Source organism: Nycticebus coucang, chromosome 17, assembly GCF_027406575.1.
Source record: "Nycticebus coucang isolate mNycCou1 chromosome 17, mNycCou1.pri, whole genome shotgun sequence".
In the NCBI taxonomy this organism is placed as follows: Eukaryota; Metazoa; Chordata; class Mammalia; order Primates; family Lorisidae; genus Nycticebus; species Nycticebus coucang.
Window position 1 is genome coordinate 87928395 of NC_069796.1, and position 21497 is coordinate 87949891.

General features: G+C 49.8%; 1 protein-coding gene across 6 annotated transcripts in view; it reads left to right on the top strand.

The window, feature by feature from the left end:
- Nucleotides 1-21497, top strand: part of JAKMIP1 (janus kinase and microtubule interacting protein 1) — a 170273-nt gene that overhangs the window by 2211 nt on the left and 146565 nt on the right. Inside the window, exon 1 of one of the 6 annotated variants that reach the window (XM_053567222.1) lies at nucleotides 2257-2323. The exons of the other annotated variants lie outside the window; for them this stretch is intronic. The gene's annotated coding sequence lies outside the window, so the exon portion shown is untranslated. Of the gene's footprint in view, nucleotides 1-2256; nucleotides 2324-21497 lie in introns of those variants that run through there. 6 annotated transcript variants of the gene reach the window in all.

Sequence of the window (21497 nt, forward strand, 5' to 3'; positions counted from 1 at the left end):
TATACATATAGATGAGTATATAACATTCACAGTATAATATTTGTTTGTATGGGTTTCCCTGGAGCAGATCTTGTCCACTAGAGCCCGAGAACCCAGTGAGGTGGCCTCACTTTGGTGGCAGCTTTGACTTACTGGGGAGGTGACAGCTCCTTTTTCTGGAGAATGGGAATTAGGATTCCATAAAGGAAAAAGCTGTTGTTACTTAACCTCCCACCCCTGCCATGGATGTCATTTTAGCTGTGCAGCAACACTCAGGGTGAGGCTTCTGTGAGCATCAGGCAAGGAGGATCAGCAGAGTCTCAGGGCAGCAGGGTCCTCAGCAGTGGGGCTCCCTCATTCTGGACCTCTGTCTCCTATAATGGACAATCTTCTGATGGGGCTGGGGTGAGAAATAAAGCAGGGGAGCCTCTTTGTGCTTTTCATGGAAGCATATTGCTGTGATGCCAGTAGTGGCCAGTGGTGTTGCTGTAATCGGAGGGTCAGAAAATGGTTTCAGGGCTGGCCAGCAGTGGGACCACAGCCTCCTGACTCTAGCCCTGGGTGCCTTCAGAAATGTTGTTTTTGCCCATGCTTTTCCAAGGCCATGGGTGCAGTGCAGTGATTGTGGGTCTGCATTGAGGGCAGGGACAGAGAAGGGGGCTCTGAGGGCCTCGTGCTGTGGAGGAGCTGGGTTAGGAGCCCCTCCTGTTGGAGGCAGGCAGCAGAAGAGGGCTGCTGGGGGTAGTCACGAAGGTAATTGCCTGACAGTAGAAGAGAGAGGGCAAGTGGCACCTGGGGGCCCACCAGTGGGGTCAGGGGCTCCACTCTTGCTGTGGGTGTTAGTGTTTATTTTAAAAATAGCAACAAGTATTATACCTTTCATAAGTCTACAGACGTGAATTGACATGAATGCCATTTCCCTCAATTATAACAGTTAACATTTGTGAAGCACTTACCAAATGCTAGGATCTATGCCAGGAGTTTTTGTAAATAAAGTTTTATTGGAACACAGCCATGCCCGTTTGTGTACCTATGGTCTGTGGCTACCTTTGCTCCATACTGGCAGATTGAGCAGATAGGGGTAGACACCTGTGAAGCCAAAAACATTTGCTACCTGGCCCTTGACAGGACTGTGCTACCACTGCTCTGATGGGGCTCATTCAGCACTAGAGGGAGGAGCAGCTGCATTTTTATTTACTAGAGGGGCATAGAGAGGCGCTGAAGCCTGCCCAAGGTTACAAAGCTAGTGGGTTTCAGAGCAGGGATTTGAAGCCCAAATTCAGTTTTTGGGAGATGGGGCATTTATATTTGTTGTTAGCTTCTAATTGAATTTTACCATTTTTAGAGAATACAGTGTGCATGGTATCTGTTTTCAAAAATTTGTTGACAATTTCTTAATGGCCTGGCACCAGATCATATATCAAATATTCTTAAAATATTTTTATATTAAACATATATTTAATGTTTAATATTGATTAATATTAACTGTGCATTTCTAAGTGCACAGTTCAGTAGCAACCATCACCACCAGCCATCTTCAGAACTCTCCATCATCCAAAACTGGTGGTAGCCCACATTTTTAACCACTCCCCCATGCTACCTGGTAGGAGTTTTACAGAAAAAAAGCACATGCTAATGGCATCATAATTTAGCAGAAACGACCTTGGTTTTAATCTTGGGTTTGCCTGCTGGCTCTGCCATTTACCATCACATCTCGTACACGTGCCTGTGTCCCTGAATCCCTTTGAACTCATTTCACTCCTTTGGGAAATGGGGGTAACCCCAATTCTTATCCCTGTGAATCACGCAGTGAGGAGAATGAGATAGAGCAGAGGAGAAGGGCCTCATCTAGCGTCATGCGGTAGACAGGAGCTACCGTTCCTTGTCCCTCTGTCAGGCGCCACTGCCCACTCGTGTTAGGTCAGCCCCTTCCTCTGGGGTGATCTGAGATGGTCCTTCATCCTTTCCAGGGCCCACAAGCATCCTCAGGACTCCATACGTCCTAAACCTCCTTATGGGGCTGTGGAGGACTGGGGTACTGTATGGGGGTGCTGCCTGCTCTCCTCTCTCCCAGGGCCCAGACTGGCTGAAGGGCCTAAGGAATGAAAGAGGTACTGTGTGTGTGCCAGCTGGGGACTGCGGAAATGCCCTTATTCCTGCCAGGTCAGAGGGACACGGTAGCTCAATAGGCTGGCCTCTGAGCTTGTATCCTGGCTGCTTTTTGAGTCAGCAGCCTGGGACTGGCCCTAGTTCCCTCTTCAGGGCTGTAGGGAGGTAGGACACAGGGCGTCCTGCTTCCTGAGTGGATTGTGAGGGGTTGACAGTGGACGCAAGGAGTGATCTGGTGAGTGGCTTTCCACCTGTTCTGGTGGTAGAGGCAGGGAGCGATCTGGTGAGTGGCTTTCCACCTGTTCTGACGGCGGAGGCAGGGAGCGATCTGGTGAGTGGCTTTCCACCTGTTCTGACGGCGGAGGCAGGGAGCGATCTGGTGAGTGGCTTTCCACCTGTTCCAATGGTGGAGGCAGGGAGCGATCTGGTGAGTGGCTTTCCACCTGTTCCGGTGGTGGAGGCGGGGAGCGATCTGGTGAGTGGCTTTCCACCTGTTCTGACGGCGGAGGCAGGGAGCGATCTGGTGAGTGGCTTTCCACCTGTTCCGGTGGTGGAGGCGGGGAGCGATCTGGTGAGTGGCTTTCCACCTGTTCTGATGGTGGAGGCGGGGAGCGATCTGGTGAGTGGCTTTCCACCTGTTCTGATGGTGGAGGCAGGGAGCGATCTGGTGAGTGGCTTTCCACCTGTTCCGGTGGTGGAGGCGGGGAGCGATCTGGTGAGTGGCTTTCCACCTGTTCCGGTGGTGGAGGCGGGGAGCGATCTGGTGAGTGGCTTTCCACCTGTTCCGGTGGTGGAGGCGGGGAGCGATCTGGTGAGTGGCTTTCCACCTGTTCCGGTGGTGGAGGCGGGGAGCGATCTGGTGAGTGGCTTTCCACCTGTTCCGGTGGTGGAGGCGGGGAGCGATCTGGTGAGTGGCTTTCCACCTGTTCCGGTGGTGGAGGCGGGGAGCGATCTGGTGAGTGGCTTTCCACCTGTTCCGGTGGTGGAGGCGGGGAGCGATCTGGTGAGTGGCTTTCCACCTGTTCTGGTGGTGGAGGTGGGGAGCGATCTGGTGAGTGGCTTTCCACCTGTTCTGGTGGTGGAGGTGGGGAGCGATCTGGTGAGTGGCTTTCCACCTGTTCTGGTGGTGGAGGTGGGGAGCGATCTGGTGAGTGGCTTTCCACCTGTTCTGGTGGTGGAGGTGGGGAGCGATCTGGTGAGTGGCTTTCCACCTGTTCTGACGGTGGAAGCAGGGAGTGATCTGGTGAGTGGCTTTCCACCTCTCCTGACGGTGGAGGCAGGGAGTGATCTGGTGAGTGGCTTTCCACCTGTTCTGATGGTGGAGGCGGGGAGCGATCTGGTGAGTGGCTTTCCACCTGTTCCGGTGGTGGAGGCGGGGAGCGATCTGGTGAGTGGCTTTCCACCTGTTCTGGTGGTGGAGGTGGGGAGCGATCTGGTGAGTGGCTTTCCACCTGTTCTGGTGGTGGAGGTGGGGAGCGATCTGGTGAGTGGCTTTCCACCTGTTCTGGTGGTGGAGGTGGGGAGCGATCTGGTGAGTGGCTTTCCACCTGTTCTGGTGGTGGAGGTGGGGAGCGATCTGGTGAGTGGCTTTCCACCTGTTCTGACGGTGGAAGCAGGGAGTGATCTGGTGAGTGGCTTTCCACCTCTCCTGACGGTGGAGGCAGGGAGTGATCTGGTGAGTGGCTTTCCACCTGTTCTGATGGTGGAGGCGGGGAGCGATCTGGTGAGTGGCTTTCCACCTGTTCCGGTGGTGGAGGCGGGGAGCGATCTGGTGAGTGGCTTTCCACCTGTTCCGGTGGTGGAGGCGGGGAGCGATCTGGTGAGTGGCTTTCCACCTGTTCCGGTGGTGGAGGCGGGGAGCGATCTGGTGAGTGGCTTTCCACCTGTTCCGGTGGTGGAGGCGGGGAGCGATCTGGTGAGTGGCTTTCCACCTGTTCCGGTGGTGGAGGCGGGGAGCGATCTGGTGAGTGGCTTTCCACCTGTTCTGGTGGTGGAGGTGGGGAGCGATCTGGTGAGTGGCTTTCCACCTGTTCTGGTGGTGGAGGTGGGGAGCGATCTGGTGAGTGGCTTTCCACCTGTTCTGGTGGTGGAGGTGGGGAGCGATCTGGTGAGTGGCTTTCCACCTGTTCTGGTGGTGGAGGTGGGGAGCGATCTGGTGAGTGGCTTTCCACCTGTTCTGACGGTGGAAGCAGGGAGTGATCTGGTGAGTGGCTTTCCACCTCTCCTGACGGTGGAGGCAGGGAGTGATCTGGTGAGTGGCTTTCCACCTGTTCTGATGGTGGAGGCGGGGAGCTATCTGGTGAGTGGCTTTCCACCTGTTCTGATGGTGGAGGCGGGGAGCAATCTGGTGAGTGGCTTTCCACCTGTTCTGATGGTGGAGGCGGGGAGCTATCTGGTGAGTGGCTTTCCACCTGTTCTGATGGTGGAGGCGGGGAGCAATCTGGTGAGTGGCTTTCCACCTGTTCTGATGGTGGAGGCGGGGAGCGATCTGGTGAGTGGCTTTCCACCTCTTCAGCTGCAGGCTGTTTCCTTTCTCCTCTGACCCTGTCCTGTTGTTTCTCAGAGCTGGTCACTCGTAGCTGCATTTCTGATATCAAATTTCACAACCTGTTTCTAACCTTGAAGAAATTTGTGTTCTCCTTTTCCCCTTTTAAAGAATGGAGGTGAAATTGATATAAGATAAACCATTTTAAAGTGTATGACCCAGAGGCATTTGGTACATTCGTAAGTTGTGTACCCGTCAACTCTATACAGTAGTTCCAAGATGTTTTATTCCTCCCAGTGACAACCCTGGATCTGTTAGCAGCCACATCCCATTTCCCCTTTCCCCAGCCTCTGATCTGCTTTCTGTGTCTGTGGTTTCACCTGTTCTAGACATTTCATATAAATGGAGCCGGATACTGTGTGGCTTTTTGTACCTGGCTTTTTTCATGGAGCATGATGGTTTCAGGCTCACTCATGCTGTTGCAGGCTCAGCACTTCACTCCTTGTCAGGGCTGAATAATATTCCATTGCTCATGTGTTGATGGACATTTGGGTGCTTTTCACCTGTTGACTGTTTTGGCTGGTGTCTCAAGAGTACTCATAATGTTAACATTTTCTTGTTCAGTTCTTATTCTGTTCACTCTTCCACTCTCTCCTCCCCTGTGCATTAATTCATCCATCTTCCCTCTCATCAAACGGTTGTGAACATGCACTCTGTGCATGGCTTTGTGCTCAGAGCTTCCAGCCTGGACTTGTTCTTGATATCTGGAGAATGGATTGTGGGCTCTTCATTTTCCAAGCAGGAGTGCGGGAGCACACAAAGGAGGCAGGGTGAGGGGGGGGCCCAACAGAATAGCCTAGAGAGACAGATGTCACCATGCAGGGACCCCTGGCCACCTTTCTGATGTTCCTGGAACATACTGGACTCCTGCTGCTCTGTGCATTTGTGTTTGCTGTTTGATGCCTAGAATGCTCATCCCCTGCCTTGACCTTGGCTGGCTTCTTCTCATCCTTTTCTCAGTTTGAAATTTACCTTGGGGAGGTCTCCCAACTACCCCACAGGGCTGCTCTGCTTTCCCATGCCTGTCAATACCCTGTTTGCTTTTGAGAATCATCAGGATCTGAATTGATTCTGTTTCCTTGCTGATTCACATTCCCTCCTACCCAGAAGCTAGAATAAAGCACGGTAGGGGCAGGGCCTGCCTGTGCATAAGGGCATAGAACAGGTGTTTAATAAGTAATTTGCTATTGCTTGGAGGTAGCTGTGACTTAGTTTCCTAACTCCACCCTACCGTCTCTTTGATTGAGGGAATATTACTTAATTGTTCTGAGTTTTATTTCTTTTGTGAAGTAAAGAGAATATCCCTGTCTCTTGGGGTTGGTATCGGATGCCTACGGCCCAGGGTAGTGTTTGAGCATGGTAGGTGTTTGCCAGTGCACGCTGCTGCTTGTGTTAGATGTAGATGTTGTGGTCATGGTGATGGAAGTGAGTTTCCTCATACTCCAGCCCAGAGATAGCCAGGGGGACCTCCTGGAGCCAAGCTGACCAAGTAGGGTTGCCGCTCACCGGTAGACAGGGGGCTATTGAGCACTGAAATGTGTCTGGATGGAGATAGTCTGTGAGTAATAAATACACCCTGGGTTTTGAAGACTTTGTATGAAAAAAAGAATGTAAAAGATGATGTGATAATTTTAACATTGATTATACTTTGAAATGATACTATTTTGGATATGTTAGGCTAAATGAAATGTATCATTAATTTTGCCCATTTCTTTTTACTTTTTTTAATGTGGAGACATGAAACTTAAAATTATTGAGGGGGGTCACCTTGTATTCCTTGGGTCTGCTGCTGTAGACTGTAAGTTCCATGGGGTGGGGACCAGGCTCAGCTGTGGTCACTATGGGCCCCTCAGGGAGCGAATTAAGTGTTTTTGTGCTTCACTTTCCTCCTCTGTAAACAAGAGGCTCAATGACAATGCACACTGAGCCTCTTTCTCCCCGACCCTCACCTTGTGCCCTGCTAGGAACTGGGGCCTTATGAAGATAACATGCCTGCCCAAGGCAGCTGACATTCTGGAGGGGAGACCCACAGTCTCAGGGGTCCTCAAACTTTTTAAACAGGGGGCCAGTTCACTGTCCCTCAGACCATTGGAGGGCTGGACTATAGTTAAAAAAAAAACAAAAAAAAAAACTATGAACAAATTCCTGTGCACACTGCACATATCTTATTTTGAAGCAAAAAAAAAAAAGAAACCAAAATGTGAACAAATACAATTACACCGCTGCATGTGGCCCGCGGGCCGTAGTTTGAGGACCCCTGGAATCTAAATAAAATGACTGGCCCAGTCACTAAAGCCAGGGAGTAGCTCTTCTAAAGGGAGTAGGTAGGGAGACACTGGGGCAAGAGGGGGCTTTTGCTGTGGACTGTGGGGATGGCCTGGTGGGGGTACAGGAATTGTGGGCTGTGACTAACTGGCAACCACATAGGTGACTTTGGGATGTCCAGAGCTTTGGGCTTCTCTACTTAGCTGTAGCCTTTTTAATTCTTTTGCAACGTCAAATGTACAAAAATTTAAGAGTTTGCAACCTGTTGTTCATTTTCCGCACCCCCGGGGGCTCCTGTTGCGGGCAAAGCTGCTGCTCATGCTAGGCCTGGGACTGCCCCACACCCCTCTGACTGGAGGAGGGCAGCTGATTCTCAGGGCGTGGCACAGGCTGTCCTCTTGTTTTGTGGACTCCATCTCACCTGCTTTCTGTCAGGCTCAGAAGTGGACTGTGAGTTAAGTCCTTAGCTCAGTCAGGAGCCTCAAGGGAGACAAGTCATTTCATCCTGGGAGCTCTGGCGTCCTGGAGAGTGACCCCGCCCTCATCATGGGGCATGTGTGCTCCGTATGGAGAGATGACCAGGGAGGACTTTATCTTGAGTTCTGCAGGGGTTGGCTCACGTTATCGTCCCCATTCTCCTTGTGTTTGGGTACCTGGCAGGTACCCAGTATTGTGCCGCCTGCTGGGGTTGGGGTGGGAGGTGGCCGTGCTCACAGGGAAGTGTGGATTGTTGAGGGCAGCTGCAGATTTTCCTCCCCAGCCCTCACTGGACCTGTGCTACCTCCTTGCCTGAGGTTGTGTGGGTAGAAATGACAGTGACAAGCTTCATACCAGCCTTGTCTCCTCCTAAGGAAGGAGTGTAAGGTGAATAAGTCTGGAGATGTAAGGTACAACATGGGGACTATTGTTTAAAACATTGTATTATATTAGGGATTTTTATTAAATGAGTAGATTTTAGCTGTTCTTGCTGCACACAAGAAATGTAACTATGCTAGAGAGAGCTATCTTAATCTGCTTCACTATAGTAACCATTTCGCTCTCTATATGTAGCCCATAACACCACGTGGTGCACAGTGCAGCTGCCTTAGCCTGACACCCCAGTGCCCATGGCCCACTCCCAGCCCAGTTTGCATTATGAGCCATGCCCCTCTCCTGAGGACTGCTTCTCAGAGGCCACCTCCTTCATCCTTCCTGGGCCCCCAGGAGAGACACACTTGCTTAGTCTGCAAGCGAGGAGTAAGTGGACAGAGTCACTAGGGCTGGGTTAAGATAGGAAGAGCCTGGTGGGAGGGGCAGGGGATGGACTAAAGAGACTGTCCTCTGCCTCCGATTTTGTCAGCCCATGCCCGAGCCAGGCCTTTGCACATGCTGTTCCCTCTCACGGATCTGCCTGTCAGCCTTTCCTGCCCCCATCCACCTGGCAGACATCCTCCACTTGTGCCTAGGATCCATCTGAGCCTTCTTCCAGGAAAACTTGCCTGCTGCACCTCTTCCCTATCCCTGGGCCAGGCCAGGCCTGACCCCGAAGCCCCCTTCCCCCAGGTGTCTCTCTGTCACTACCCTGGGCACTGTATCTTGTTGCTGCTAGGGACTTATCTGACTCCCTGGCCGGCAGAGGGTTCTGTGAGGATAGGAATGAATGTCACTCACAGTGGGGCTTCCAGAGCCTGGCCAGGGCAAGCTATCAATAGATGTGGGCTATTAGTCTCTGATTTCCATAATGTTAGTGTGGGGAGGGACCTTAACAGGAGCACGTTGTGTTCCTCTCTCTTATTTCTTGCCTAGGATCCACTTTGCACTTAAATCACTCTGTTCTCTACAGCAGCCTCCTCTAGTGATAGTCGACTGTCTGAGCTCTAAATACCACAATACTCAGGGTGGAAATACCCCAGATTGTTGTATCAGCTCAGAGCTGACATTTGTGAAGCTTCTTTAAAACTCGGTTTCCTTTCCCCTCCTCTGACTGGGATTTCACTACCTAACAGAGCAGCTTGCTTTTAGTTTAGGGTAGCAAAAAGTGTTAGAAAGCTGTTCTTCGGAACCCAAACTGTGTTTTTGTGTTCACAGCAGGTCATATTTCTTTTTAAAGTGGCCTGGTGTTTCCCAAGCTGCAGCCTCAGAATGCACTTTGGAAGAGAAGCTTTCTTTCTTGGCGTTGGCAGGTTGCCTTCTTGGGCCAGGGCAGCTGGCTGAGTGAGCTCATTAAGCCTGGTAATTGGATTTCAGCAGCAAGTCTTAGAGCTGTCCTGGCTCCAGCTTCAACGAGGTCCTTTTTGCCAACCCGATATCTTATTTTGAGAAAGGGCCTGGGTGCCTCTACGTTGTGCCTAATCTATTTAAACTGTTGGGCATATGGGCACTTTGCTGACACGATCTCTCCCAGAAAACACCCTACTCACCCAGGATGACCCACGTCCATGAGGGCCTGTGTGCCCCGGTGCCCCTCATTTTTCTATAGGGATGACTAACAACTAATGCAAGACATTCAGACCGAAGACACACACAAGTCCTTTTGCTGGATAGGGTGTCAGAAATTGGGGGTGTTCCAGCTAAAAGATAGGGGAGTTGCTGGGTGCCCTAAATCTCAGGGGTACCATTCTCACAGCCTAAGTTGTTAATTTTTGGAATTTCGCAGTTCATTTGCTCCTGGATTGTAGATTCCTTTCACATTTGTTAAGGAACAGAAAGGTCACGTTGACAGGGAGGTTTAGGGTATGTTAATTTGCTCTCAAGCGGGGATCTGGGCCTTGGCCCTTGTGCCAGGTGTCTGTGAGAACAATACCAGGGCGTTTACAAATGCCTAAAACCCGGACTCTGTTGCAAATCCCAACCATCCCTTGCCGCCTTGGTCTGAAGCATGTCGCTGTCACCACGCTTTGAAGCACTGTGGGTCCTTGAAGAGCATCTCTAAAACACAATGGCTCCTGCCTCCTGGTGGGGAGGTCAAGTTGTAGACTTAAATCCTCCAATCCAGGAAGCTGGTAATGGACACTTTTGTAGATGATGTTCCAGTGACAGCTGGACGAATAATTTATTTGCTCCTATTTACTGGAACCAAAAAGAAGAAGTAAAATAAGCGCCATTTAAGAAGGTTGTCTAAATGAAAAAGAAATACATCTTTGAAGTCCTTGCCCCTGACTTATATGCCTAAAGGAGCGTCTGACTCATTAAATGCAAAAGAAAGCAACTGAGGAAGAAGAGAGGAACAGGAAAGACATGGGACATATCAAAAACACAAGGCGAAATGGCAGACCGAGGCCTGGCAGAGTGGCTCACGCCAGGAATCCCGGCACTTTGGGAGGCCAAGGTGGGAAGATTGCTTGAGGTCAGAAGTTTGAGACCAGGTTGAGAAAGGGCAAGACTCTGTCTCTACAAAAACCAGAAAAAATGAGCTAGGTGTGGTGGCACATGCCTATTGGTCCTTCCTTCCCAGGGGCGTTTGTGGAGTGCCTGCTGATTTTTGCCCACTGAGCAGGGATGACAGTCACAGGACAACGTGATACCTTACTTCTTTTTGGGCCTGTTTCCCCATCTGCAAAATAAAGTGTTTTTGGGCCAGAGGCACCTGGTAGGCCAAGGTAGGAGGATCCCTTGAGCTCAGGAGTTTGAGACCAAATTGAGCAAGAGTGAGACCCCATCTCTACGAAAAACAGAAAAAAAATTAGCTGAGTGTAAGTGGCTGGTGCCTGTGGTCCCAGCTACTCAGGAGGCTGGGCAGGAGGATTACTTGAGCCCTGAAGTGTGAGGTTGCTATGAGCTAGGCTGAGGCCACTACATTCTGTGGGTGGGGAGTTGAGGGTGACATGAGTGAGATTCTGTCTCCAAAAAAAAAAAAAAAGTGTTTTCAAAAACAAATATTTTAAGTAGCTCAACTGCCTCTATATGTAAAACATGGAAATGACGGTTTAATATGTGTATTGCATTTATTTTATGACTTTGAACTTACAGTATTTACTAGTTATAAGGTCAGTGAGAACAATGAGTTTGCTTTGATGATTTTAACTTTGGAAATGAAATGTTTTGGATGACAGTTGTAGTCTTTTTTTTTTTGAGACTGAGTCTCAAAAAACTTTGTTGCCCCCTATAGAGTGCTGTTGCATCACAGCTCACAGCAATCTCAAAGTCTTGGGCCCAAGTGATTCTCTTGCCTCAGCCTCCCAAGTAGCTAGGACTACAGGCGCCCGCCACAATGCCTGGCTAGTTTTTAGAGACGGGGTCTTGCTCTTGGTCAGGCTGGTCTCAAACTCCTGAACTCAGGTGATCCACCTGCTTTGACCTCCCAGAGTGCTGAGATTAGTTGTAGTCTTAACTACCGTGGCATGCTGAGCATTAATAGATTTAGGTGGTTATGAAAACATTCTGTCTTGTGACAGTTTGCATACCATATTCACAATCGGTGGCATTTTTGTGAGCAATCAACCTTGCATTCTCAGAATATGTTTCACTGGAGATGACAGGTGAGACTATATCCCAAGATCCGCACAAAGCTGGGTATTGGGGCACCTCAGGCCCTCGCAGTGAGGTGTGCCAGGGTTAATACTGGTTTGTAGCTCATTTGAGGTTTTTATAGCTTAAAACTATAACACTTGGGAAAAGTAATCAACACTGCGTTGCTCAGTCTAGACCTGAGTTCTCCAACCCTCTGAGAGTCTTCAGGGAGGCCCAGGGCTTGTGGAAAGTGATGTTTAAACCAGGCCCCAGCACCTTTAGATGTCAGCTGCCATTGCTTCACAAGGCACATGTGTCTCTGCACTGTCATCTGCCCATTGGTGTCACGTTTGGCTCCTTGTTCTGTCTCAACCTCCAGTGTCCTCATGGTACCTGGACCTGGGAAACTGGAGCCTGTAGGACCATCATTGGCTGAGCCAAGCTGGAGGAAGAGCTGCAGTCAGAGGGGCACTTGTCTCGCTTCTCAGTCTCTGGGAACAGACCAGAGAGGGTCCTGGGCCTTTCTGGGAGTATCTGAAGGGCCTACCTACCTGTTCCTCCCTTCCTCCAACTGGCTCTGCAGTTATAAGGGTTGTTTGGGAAGAGGGACTGTTGTACCAAGAAAGGGGGCTATCTCTCTGAAACTCACTATCTGTCTGTGTCCCTCTTCTGTTGAAGGGGCTTCCCCACTGGCCTGGGATAAAGTACAAACTTGTTATTGTCACATACGTGACCTTGTCTCTTGATGCTCCTTTTACTGACTGGCTCAGTCCATTCAGGCTGCTGTAACAAAAATACCATCAACTTGAGGGCGTTCCTCACAATTCTGGAGGCTGGAAGTCCAAGGTCAGGGTGTGGTCACTTTGCTTCCTGGCGAGGCCCCTGTTTCTGGTTTGCAGGTGGCTGCCTTCCTACCATGTCCTCACACGGTGCAGAGAGAGACAGTGGAAACAAGCCGTCTGTGTCTCTTCTTGGAAGGGCTTCACCCTCATGACCTGACTCCCTCCCAAGGTCTCCACCTTCTATAACCATAACATTGGGAAGCCAGGGGCAGAGGCTCACCCTGTTGCACGAGTGACGAGACTCAAATAACCATACCACCACCACAACTAGCACTCTGGGAGGCCAAGGTGGGGGATTAGTTGAGCACAAGAGTTCGAGACCAGCCTGAGCAAGAGCGAGACTTCATCTCTACCAAAACAGAAAAACTAGCCTGGCACGGTGGCACCTGCCTGTAGTTCCCGCTACTCAGAAGACTGAGGCAAAAGGATTGCTTAAGCCCAAGAGTTTGAAGTGACTGTGAGCTGTGATGTCATGGCACTCTGCCCAGGGCGACAGAGTGAGACTCTCTCAAACAAAAAACAAACAAACAAACAAAAAAATCCCCCATAAGGTTGGGGTGTTAGGGTTTCAGCATGGACTTTGGGGGACACAACATTCAGTCCCTAACACTGACCCACTGACCCTCACTTTAGGGAATTGTCTGCCTTCCCTGAATCGGGCCGGACCCCTGCTCCTCCTGTCTGCACACCTGTGCTCTCTTCCTTGCAGGCCTTTTCTGCTGCTCAGGCTCCTCTCCCAGGCCAGGTTAGGTAGGAGCAATCAACCTTGCATTCTCAGACTATGTTTCACTGCTCCTCTCCCCTGCACAGCCCTGGCGGCACTACATGACTGTTGCCTTTCTCAGTCCTTGTTTTCCACTGACTGGGGCTCTGTGGGGCCAGAGCTGCATGAGATTCATTTTTTAAGGTCTCTACGCTCAGCTTAGGGCCTGGCATGGGGCAGGCACCACGATGTTGTTGAATGAATGAATGAACGAATGTAGCTTGCATTCCTGCTGCGCTTCCTGCCTAAATGTCCTTCAACCTTTTCATGACTCCGGCTTCTCTATCTTCATGTCCCGATTTCACCACTGCCAGGGCGCACTTCACATGTCCCTTCCTTCATTCTGCTGGCTCCACTTATCACCTGGGTTTGTCACAGCATCCTTCTCACTCTACTAGGAGCTCCTCAGGGTATGGGGGAGCCCCAGGCTAGCACGTTCTGCAGATGTCTGCCCCTGAGAAGGTCATCCTTGACCTTCCTTTTCTACTGAGCTGGTGGGAAGTAACCTGGTAGTCTCCTGACGATAAGCTCATCTTGGTCCGCATACTCCAGGCTCTCCCTAGCTGCTCAGCATTTCTTTCCCTCTGCTTTCTGGAGCTGCTTTCTTGAGAGGAGGTGTGACATAAGTGACTCTGTGTCCTCTTCCCCCCACCATCATGTCTCACAAAGCTTTGTGCACACAGCAGGCACTGGGTGGGTGTCTGGTGGGGCGTGCCCTAGGCATATCAAGCTGTGTTGGGTGGCTGGCGTAGAAGGGATATGGAAACCACAGAAGGAAATTGCCCTGCTTGTTCTCGGTGGTGTGGTTACTTGAGTCTTGTAACTCATTCAGCAGGGCTGAGACAGAAATGACCCAATGGCTGGGGTCTTTTCTGGGACTTCTTAAGGGGCCCTGGAACCTTAATAAAGGGGAGATTCCAAAATGATGCAAGGATTTGCCAAGTGTCAGCAAGTAGCAATTGGAAAAACAAAGGCTTTGTATTCAGGTAAAGACTTCAGCAAGTCATTTACCAACTTGCAAGCTGAATTTTTCTTCCTTATAAAATAAGGAAAATAATACTTCTTCAGGAACGTGTGAGCATCAAGATTGCATGTGTAATGCAATTGAGGTCTTGTATCGAGTCCTAGGTATGCGGAATGGCTGGGGCTTAGCTCGTGGCCCTATAAATAGTACTTTGGCCCTCCCTTGGATGGGTCATGTTAGCCAAGGTTCTTCACCCTTTTTGATGACACAAAAATGGAATACTAAGAATGCCTATATCATAAGACTGCAGTAACTGGTATTATGTGGTGCATGTTACTGAATTTTATTGAATGCTGTGTGATGGGTGAGGGCGTGGGTGCTGGCATGGAGCCTAATTCTTCCTACAGCGCAGTTATCAGTCCCCATGGCCAGTCCTCACCTCTCCTGTTGAGCACCTAGTAAGATTTTACAACAAAAAGCGCAAGAAAAAAAAACCTCCATGTGCACAGAACGTTCTAAAGGAAACTTCATTACGTTCTCTTGAATGTAGATAACAACTCTCATTCCTCTGATGAGAATTTTTGGTATGTTCTGAATATGAGTAGCAATTTTATCAGAAATTGTGTTTGTGGGTGTGTTTGGTAGGGAATAGAAGTAGGTGGTTTTCACATGATATTGGAAGCATTTCATGAACCAGAATATTTTGAAACTACTGTTTTATGAAAGTGCCTGGCATGGTGTAGGATCTTCTAAATGGTAGCTATTACTTTAGCTGTTGCTTTTGGGCCCAGGGACAGGAGTGAAGCCTTGAGAGATACATGGAGCTTGACTTGAGGTCGCCCCTCGGCCACTTCCTTTCTCTTGTTCTCTGCCTGGCGCAGTGGGCGGGATCCCCTTCGCCGAGGAGGTGTGTGTGTGTGTGTGTGTGTGTGTGTGTGTGTGTTGGGGGGGAGGGCGACAGATCTGATTTCCTGTGAGTCTGTGGCTTTGTAGCTCCTGTGGCAGTTTCCAGAAGGCAGAGAAAGCAGGTGGTGGTGGATGGGGAAGGGTCTCCTTGCCTGGGCTTCAGTCTTCCTGTCCTTCCCTCGAGCCTGTCTCCTGGCTATAGTGTGTACTGAGTGTCCCTGGGAGGCTGCTTTGTGCCGCTCTGTAAGCCTCTCAACTACCATGCACCAGGGCAGGCAGGAACAGTTACTGCAGGGTCAGAGTTAGTGGGTGTGGGGCTGGGGATGAGAACTTTGCCCTCTTTCCACCCACGCCAGGTGGCTTCAGAGAAGATGTGCGCTACCCATCCTTCCAATAATCAGCTTCTTGTGGCCTGCTGAACAAGATTTCATTTCATGACAAAGAGCAAGAACGCTTTGAAAAGCACTCTCTAGTGCAGTGCTTCTCAACCTGCCTAATGCCCGGCCCTTTAATACAGTTCCTGTGGGTTGCGACCCACAGGTTGAGAACCACTGCTCTAGTCTTTTTCTGTTTGCCCCTCTGAACATATACACTAGTTTGGGAACATATTGTACCAACTTTGTAGCCCGACCTTTTTAGACATAGCGATCCATTCCGAAGACATCCTGGACAAACTATTTACAGCAAATGCATGTCCCGTGTGTCCTCGAGCTGGGCAGTGGGCCGGGGTGGGGAGACAGCGGTGAGCCAGCCTCTGGGGGTGGAGAGGGAAGGTTTTTGACCAGGTTCCCAGTGCTTTGAGGGCAGGAGATGGGGGTGTGACCTGGGCTTGGGTGGGGGCAGGTCAGTGGAGGATGCTCTGGGAAGTGACCCAGAGAGTATAATAGGGCAATAACAAGGGAAAGCCGATTCCCTGAAAGGCAGCCACATCTCTAAGCTCAAAAAACGAGACGCAAAACATGAACAGATCATTTTTTTCATACCCATGGGGGCGAGGCTAATACGTGGAGGGGCAGGGCTTCAGGTCCCCACTCGCCTGTTCCCCCGGGCAGGGGGCGTGGCAGGGTTGGGACAGGATGCGGAAGGCCAGGAGTCAAGTTTGGCTTTAAAGGTCTGTGGCAGCGGGGTGGCTCCTGTGGCTCAATGGAGTAGGGCTCTGGCCCCATATGTTGGAGGTGGCGGGTTCAAACCCAGCCCTGGCCAAAAAAATAAATAAATAAAATAAAGGTAAAGGTCTGTGGCAGGAAGAGAGGCTGGAGGTGCTGGAAGGAGAAATGGCAGCGGGGGTGGGTTTAGGCTTAATCTCACCTCTTCTGCACAAATTTCCCTTGAAGTTGAGGCAGGGCGAGGGAGGAGAGGAGTCGGGGCAGAAGTGACCACACAGATCACATGGGCAGTAAGGGCCAGAGCGGGGGTTTGACCCTTGATTTGACTGACAGTGGTGTCCAGTTTCTTTTTTTTTACACTTTTCCTGGGAGGGCCAGCGTTCAGGGGCAGGAGCCTTGGCAGTCTGAGGGCTTCTTGGAGCAAGTGGTGATGTGGCTTATAAACGTTTGAAGTCCCTTCTAATCTGGAGTTCACTAAATATTTTTTGGAAGGCTGACAGCTGTCTGCTAACACCTCCCACCCCAAGCTCCTTTGTGGCTTCAGGATATCTAGGCTGTGGTCCTTGTTCATGATGACAAAGTTCATGCCTTTCTCACCACTGGTCACATCCACTGTCAGAACTGCTGCAGGTTTCATCCGCTGGGAGAGGGTACATGAAGTGACCCCTCCTGCATGTTCGGTAGAACCTTGGGTAAGTCATTTCACCACTGTGAGCCTCAGTTTCCCTACTTGTAAACATGGAGTTATTATTTTCCAACCCTAATTCTTTGACCCTGCTGCCCCATTCTGAGTGGTCAGGGTGATGTGGCTCAGGGGCAGGTACACTATTGTACCAACTTTGTAACCCGACCTTTTTAGACCTAGTGAAAAGCAGCCATTTCTGCAGAAAAGCAGCCCTGTGGTAGAGGAGATGAGGAGTTTGGTAAATAGATTAAAATGTACAATTCAGCTACGCTTTGGAAATTCATCCCTGTCCCCATTAACTTGGCCTGTAAGTCCTATCCGGTTTTGTCTCCTAAAATGTCCATATTTGTGTCTCACGTCAGGCCTCTTACCTTGCTGGGCCCAGGTGCAGCCTCAAAACTGTCTATCTGCCTCCAGGGGCTGCTTGAGGCAGTCTTCATGTTGACCCTGGAACAACTGCTCTGAAATGCATAGAGGTCTGACCTTTTCTGTCTGGGTAGAAACCTCTCCATGGTTCCCCGCTGTGCTCAGTGTCAAATTCTAGTCCTTTAAAGGTTTACAGTCCTTCCTCCTCCTCAGTAGACCTCTGATCACTCCAGGAGAGCACTATACCTTGGTTCATCTCTATATCTTTAGTGGGTAAGGTACCTGGCACTTCATAGGTTCTCGATAGGTGGTAATGATGTGACTTCCACTGTGTGCATATATTGAACAGGGTTCCTCATCCTGAAATTGCTGTTGGGAATTTCAATTATAGCTCTCTGGACAGTGGTAGCACTAATTAACTATGTTATTTGATAACTGAGCTAACTGACATTTAGAGAACAAGGCCTTGATGGGTCAACATCATCATTAAGTAAATATATTTTTAACTTTTAAATCTTGCTAAGGGGAGTTCTGAGACATCTGATGCTTTAATTGGAAAAAAACGTATGAGCCTTGAATCCTAACTCTTTTCCAGGTGCAGAGAGAGCCAAGGATTGGCAGGTGGGCCCTGGTATGGGCAGGGTGGGGGTGTCCTGGCACAGCGTTCATTTGTTTGAGCAGTCTGGTAGGGGGGAAGTCCTGCCTGCTATCAGCACGCTGGGTGGATCCTCAGCTGAAATCAGGGCACCAGTTTCAGCACCCGTACACAGTATGCTGGTGACGAGTGATGAACGATGTGTTTGGGATACTCTTTCTTAGTGTATGCGACTTCTAGTCATTATTGCCACTGTGAATGTTGACAACTGTGTCCGAAATTACTGAAAGTATTTCAGGAAGAAAAAACAATGGCATCCACCCCCCTCACACCCCCCCCCCCCCCGCTGTTTTAGTGCCCTTCAGGCTTTTTCCCCGAGGCCGTGTGTGTGTGTGTGTGTGTGTGTGTAGGGATAGAGATGCTTCATGCTGAGGAAACATTTTTCTTTTTAATGCGGAATGAAGGGAGCCTGTTTTAAGCTTGCTTATTTGTGCCTGGTTGTATCACATATGAGCTGTGCGACTTTGGTCAAGTTGCTACACCTTTCTGAGCTTTCATGGTCTCACAGTCCCTTGGACAGTGCCGCCTCCCTGCCTGTCAGTGTTGCTGTTCCCTGGTGTTGGTCAGTTTGGCAGGTGAGGAGAGTTTCAGAGGACGTGTGGTAAGGGGAGGCAGGGAACCAGCTAAAGAAGGGATCTGTCCAGGCCAAGCAATTTGGTTTTTACCCTTAGGACAGTAGGGGAGTCAGAGGTAGTCTGCAAATATATTTTATTATTTCTGATTCCTAGAAAAGCAGGATAATCACCAAGATCACGGGACACTGGATCAGGACTGTGTGGCTGAGGGTAGCCATGGTGGAGGGGGCAGCTGGGGCTGCAGGGGTCGGACAGCAGCAAGGAGGGGACCAGTGCAAAATGGAGCAGGATGTGCCGGGCCCCCTGGGAACCGGGTGGCGTGGTCTAGCTGGGGTGCAGAGGGACAGAATGGAAGATAAGGGTGTGGGCTGGGGGCCCTTTCAGAGGAGCCTGGCCATGCTGGGAGTGTATTGTAGCTACTCCAAGGAGTTTCATGGAGGAGCTGGGGCTCTACAGATAGGGAAACTGAGGTTTGCAGTGGTGCTGAGACTTCTTCACAGAAGCTGGCAGGTCAAGAGGCATAAGCCCAGGTCCCCCACTCTTTCGCCCCATGGCCTAGTCTGGTCTGTGCTACCACTGCCCAAGGATAGAGGGATCACTGGGCTCGAGTGCGTGGCTTTTGATTTCTTAAACACGGAACCAAAGACCAAGTCTGGCATCAGCCAAGGATTCCTAATCCTGGCCCTATGCCCACATCCTTTCCAGCTGCCCTGGCTTGTTAATATCAGATTATTCTTGACCTGGTGATGATGGTTATTCTCGATTATTACCATGTTTTACTTTTCTTCTTACTTATTTTGGGGAAGTTTGTGGCCCACAATACCTGTGAGACCTGACTGCATTCTGTGTCTGACTACTGTTTTTTTTTTTTTTTTTTTATGCAGTTTTTGGCCAGGGCTGGGTTTGAACCCTCCACCTCTGGCATATGGGGCTGGCGCCCTACTCCTTTGAGGCACAGGTGCCGCCCTGTCTGACTACTCTTTACTAAGTGTTCTAAGGCCTGAATCAAGAAAAGTGATCATTTGTTATACAGACATCATTGTGTCAGTTGGTGATGTTTGAATACGAGATATGTCAATGATAAAATTTCTGATTTTGATAATTGTGTTATGATTTTGTAATGTCCTTGGTCTTAAGAGATAAAAGTCACAACATGTAGGATGAGATGGCATGATGCTTGCAGCTTACTGTCCAATAATCCATAAAACTGTACACACACAAATATGAAGTATGACAGTTTCTCAAACTCATCCTAGAAAAAGTGCTACGTGCCTCACTGATGAATATTACTGTGGTCACCTTTGAGGCACTCCCCTTGGGAAGCTGGGCACCAAAGCCAGCTGGAATGACCATCAAAGCTGTCATCATATGAGGTGTAACAATTAAGTTCACAAACTTGCTGCTGTGTACTTACATTGGCGTCAATATACAAACGACTCGGTAAGGTTCCATAACCTTGGGATCCCAGTGTCTCACGGTTCTGTTCCTGTCGATGTGCGGTGGCGTCTTGCTGAGTAGCATTCATGATTCTTGTTGTGTGTTTTTGCGTGCTGTATGATGACAGCCTGACAGTCATTCCAGGAAAAGAGTTCCAAGATTGCTTTGCAGGCCGGACTAGGACTTGACATCAGGGACACACCTTAAGGGGGTGACCTCGCGATACATGTCTTCAGCAGTGAGGTAGGTAGCACTTTTTCTAGGATGAGTTCTCAAACTTAATTGTCAGATCGCATATGTATCTTTATAGGTAGAAAAATCAAATGGGGGAAAATGTGAACAATTGGTGAATGCAGATGAAGGTCGGCGAGAGTTCATTGTACTATTCTGGGAACTTTGTAGGTTTTATGAAACTCTGAAAAATAAAAAGTTTTTTTTTAAAAAGTATTCCTACTGGTAGAGGCGTCTTGGGCAGCTGCTGTGTCACAAACCTGTCTGCCCTGTGGTCTTTCCCCTTTCTGTCTCTCTTGACTCAGGCAGAGTGGACTGTGTGCTCCTGAGTTCCATTCTGGGCAGCCTCTGGGGTGCCGTTTCGAGATAAAGGCAGAGGCTTTTGACAAAATTCATTCCTGCCTCTCTAGAGAAATCATTACAATTTTAGAATCTTGGCTTTCAGACCAGTTTTCCTTCACATTTTCATTGGTTTCTTTCCCCTCCGTTTTTCTTTAAGTTTTATTACCTTTTAGGATTACTGACGTAGTATCCATAGTTCTCCCTCATCGCACTTAGAGAACACACAGACCTTTTGTCTCTCCACCCCTCCAGAGTCCATCCTGGGGAACAGGGTGGAGGTGGGACCTCCTGAACTTTCTCATGCTTTTGGGAAAACACACATGTGTGAGCATCTCGAGGGCTCAGCTTCTTCTTTTCATTGTTTATTCTTTGTTAACCTGATTGGCCTCCTGCTAACATTGAAGACTCAGCTGGAAAGCGCCTTCTGTAAGAAGTCCCCAGGCTCTGAGCTCGAATCTCAGTCCAGTGCAATCATCTGGTCACTAGCTGCCTCCCCTGCTAGATCTTGGGTAATGCAAGGGTAGCCCCTGTTCCTGTTTCACCATCTGTACTCGAGCTGGGAACCCAGGAGATGCACAGTCAGTGTTTGTGAAGTGAGCAGAGGGAAGGAGTCCTGGGTGATAAAGCCATATGAGCAGAGCCTTGCGGGTCAGGGAAGCTTTCTCATTCAAACGTCCCTTCCAGCCCCTGGGAATGGAGTCCTGAGGACAGAGAGGTCACATTGGGGAATATGGTCACTGCCATCTCAAGACTCCTATGCCCTGGCTAGTTCTGTCCTTGTACCAGTATCCTGTGTCAGCTGGGCAGGTAGGATGACCACGGGCTACCCATGGTGAGGGCTAGGGCTACATTCTTTCTCCTCCTAGGGCTCAGAACAGACCTAGCCAGCCACAGGTCTCAGGGGTGATAGGAAGGAAGCTAGGCCAGGGTTGGAGCAGCACAGCACTTGGACCTGGGCCTGGTGGGTCTGTATCTTTCCATCATCCCCACTCCTTGCTCATTTAAAGCACTGCTTTCTACAGCTGGGATTTATTAATGTTATCTGCAGATCGTCTGGTCAGTACCAAGGGAACGGCTCACTGCCAGCTCAAGGAAGTTGAAAGTTCAGCAGGATGTAAAGCTGAGGGCTGGCTTTTCAGCCAGTGTGATCAGGCAGTGTTGAGGAAAGCATCCTTTGCTCTAAGAGCTTTCCTGAGCTCTTCTGCCACATCAGATTGGAGGGGGGTCCATGCCAGTCTGATCATGGAATCCTAGACCTGAGAAGCGTTAGACCACTGTTTCAGTAGGATGTACCTTGAA